The sequence below is a fragment of the Salvelinus sp. IW2-2015 genome, unplaced genomic scaffold (assembly GCF_002910315.2).
Source record: "Salvelinus sp. IW2-2015 unplaced genomic scaffold, ASM291031v2 Un_scaffold775, whole genome shotgun sequence".
Lineage (NCBI taxonomy): Eukaryota > Metazoa > Chordata > Actinopteri > Salmoniformes > Salmonidae > Salvelinus > Salvelinus sp. IW2-2015.
In genome coordinates, this window is record NW_019942608.1 from 247,376 (window position 1) to 250,820 (window position 3,445).

The 3,445-nt window shown below is 39.6% G+C and overlaps 1 pseudogene; it reads left to right on the forward strand.

Moving 5' to 3' along the window:
• The first annotated feature begins 457 nt into the window (after positions 1 to 457).
• Positions 458 to 3,445, forward strand: part of LOC139023995 (E3 ubiquitin/ISG15 ligase TRIM25-like) — a 5,915-nt pseudogene continuing 2,927 nt past the window's right edge.

Below are 3,445 nucleotides of genomic sequence, written 5' to 3' on the forward strand. Positions count from 1 at the left end.
ACTCCTTTCTACTCTCACTTCCTCTTGACATCTAGGGGAAGGTGTATGACGTGCACGTATAGTCATACGTATCATGCCCATTTATAGGCAGACACTTGAACACAGCATCGATTTCAGACTTTCAACTTCCTGGTCAGAAAGTGTGCTGCCAAATGAGTTGTGTTTTACCCACAGACAAAATTCAAACGGTTTTAGAAACTAGAGAGTGTTTTCTATCCAATAGTAATAATAATATGCATATTGTACGAGCAAGAATTGAGTACGAGGCCGTTTAAATTGGGTACGATTTTCCCCCAAAGTGAAAACAGCGCCCTCTGGTCCTCATTGTGCTACTTTAGAAAAGAAAAAAAACGGTCAAATTGTTCCTTCTTTTTCCTTTCCCATAATGCCTTGATGTGAGACGAGTTCTCTTAACTTGTGCCCTGTGAAATGCTCTCACTGAATGGGGTGAATTAATATGGCGACAAGCAAGTTTTTTTTTATTGTAGAGAGGTGCTTGCCTCCAGTTGAAGTTCACTTGATGCTCCAATTATGTTTGTTCTCGACTTATCACTGTTTTCGTCACAAAAACGATGGTCCTCCGTGCGTAAAAGTCAGATATGGCATTAGCTGGCTTTATGATTTGCGATATAGCAGGGATAGGCTGCACGGACCATTTGCATGGGTATATTTTGAGTACCATGTATGAGCCTTAACAAATAGCCATTTTTGTCCTCAAAATGGTAATATGAATGAGTCCATAATGGGCCAAGGGCTCTGACGGTGTCTGCCAGGTGCACAAGAAGGTGAATATTTTCAGTTTGGTAATGCTCACCATAGAGATTACTAATTTGAGAGCAAAAGTCCCATAGCATTTTCCCATGTGATGGTTGCAGGGACGAGGTTGAAAAAATCCTCTGTGACAAGGGAACGATGGAGGAAGTAATTTTGAGAATAGGTAAGTAATTCATATCATGCCACCTATCAAACTTTATTTTGTGAAGTTGAATTGTAATTCATTTTGAGAAACTTCTCCAACCCCATTTCTGTTGTGGTTCTTTTTGTTGACATTTGGAACAGTGATTGGGCCTTGAACACATAATAATGAATGACCTGTATGTGCTATTGTCTCCTCTCAGACCCAGTCCAGATCCGAGAGCTGCACGCTCTCATTGACATCGTTGGAGAGAAACACTGTGAGCTACAGGAGAGAAGGCCATCGGTGCCGTCCGGCGAGCAAGAGTTGTTTCCTGACAGTGGCATGTTCTTCTCATCGTTCCGCCTTGCTGCCATCCATCAGGCATCTAGGCAAGATCGCTTACATCTATTTCATTTGGTTTTTGACCATTTTTTTCTCAGTGGAAGAATGTGTCAATTCAGTTGCCTTTGGACGCCATGGCAACATCCCCGAGGGGAAGCGAGTCCTCGACCGGAAGGTCAGCCGAATTCTAAGTAAGAATTTTCTCAAAGCTAGGTTACTTAAAAACTGCCGACAGCAAATCAGGATTGATTCTTGATGAAAAGGATTTACGTATGTTATTTGCTAATTCATCACTGCAATCAAGTCAAATCAAGTTTCTGAAAACTGTTTCTTAAATACCTCTAAAACAAACCAAAATCCCCAATGTCCTTTTAAGATGTTTGTCTTTCGCATACTGTGAGTCCTTGAGTAGAATTGTCATGTGTTATTTAAGTGTTATTTGTCAAAATATTCATAAAATGTTTTATATACTTTATTTCAGCCTACGTCTTGCGATGTGCTACCTTGGATGGTTGGACCGGAATCGATGAAAGGCATTCATGAACAAATGTAGGACCAGAGCAGGACAGAGTAGTGACTCAAATATTTTTGTTTGTGTACAATGTGTAATGTTCGAATTTGCAATACGGTTCATTTAAGAACCTACTGTTATGTGCTTGGTGTCACATGTAGGTTAGACTTTTTGTTGACTACATCTGGTGGGTGACAAATGCCTATTTTCGTCTCTACAATATTCTTTTGGGGTTTACCTAATGTTTCAAATCAGGTACACGAGCATATGCTGTATATTCACTTTATTTACGTTCGTACAGTTAATGGAACCCAATCTGTGCTGGGAATGAAAAGGTCGATGTTTTGTTACTATAATAAGCACTGTTGAATACATTTGTTGAACTGTATCAGTTTTCATTCTTGTTTTTAGCAGCTAATCATAATTAATACTACAAATTAATGCTAACAAATTAAATTCTCAATTGTGTCTCATTAATCAAGCTCATGTATAGCTTCTGTAGTAATTTTAAGAGAAATAGATGAGACATGGAGGAGACGTTGCACATACAATGTAGAGATCTCCTTTATGGCTCATACTAAGATATTTCTGAAATGATCACCACAGACAGATCATTAGCCTAATAAATGTCTCAAACTTGTCTCAGGAACTCATCGTTATTGCTCCAATAAAATAACAGAGGCAAGAATGAGCTCAACGGTATACAATGACGAGACCTCCTCTGCTGATCGTACTTCCCGAAAACCCGCTAAAACGATCATCTCAATTCAGCTTCATGTGTCCTAGACATGTCTCATAGAAGTCGTTAACTTCGTCTCAATATTTCTCCTGAGGGGCCTTTAGGAGCAATAACCCAGACACAAACGGTCACAGAATGATTCGAAATTGAGAAGCTCTAGGTAGTCTCAAAAGATCTGGAGGATATCCGAGTGAGCAACATATTTTTTTCCTATGGGTTAGCTCCTCCCTCTCAAACATTCATTCTCCTCCCTTCTAAAGGGAATATTATTCAGTATACAGTTGAAGTCAGAAGTTTACATACACCTTAGCCAAATACATTTAAACTCAGTTTTTCACAATTCCTGACATTTAAACCTTGTAAAAAATCCCTTTCTTAGGTCAGTTAGGATCACCACTTTATTTTAAGAATGTGAAATGTCAGAATAATAGTAGAGAGAATTATTTATTTCAGCTTTTATTTCTTTCATCACATTCCCAGTGGGTCCGACGTTTACATACACTCAATTAGTATTTGGTAGCAATGCCTTTAAATTGTTTAACTTGGGTCAAACATTTTGGGTAGCCTTCCACAACCTTCCCACAATAAGTTGGGTGAATTTTGGCCCATTCCTCCTGACAGAGCTGGTGTAAGTGAGTCAGATTTGTAGGCCTCCTTGCTCACACACGCCTTTTCAGTTCTGCCCACAATTGTTCTATGGGATTGAGGTCAGTGCTTTGTGATGGCCACTCCAATACCTTGACTTTGTTGTCCTTAAAGCCACTTTACCACAACTTTGTAAGTATGCTTGGGGTCATTGTCCATTTGGAAGACCCATTTGCGACCAAGCTTTAACTTCCTGACTGATGTCTTGAGATGTTGCTTCAATATATCCACATAATTGTCCTTCCTCATGCCATCTATTTTGTGAAGTGCACCAGGCCCTCCTGCAGCAAAGCATCCCCATAACATGATG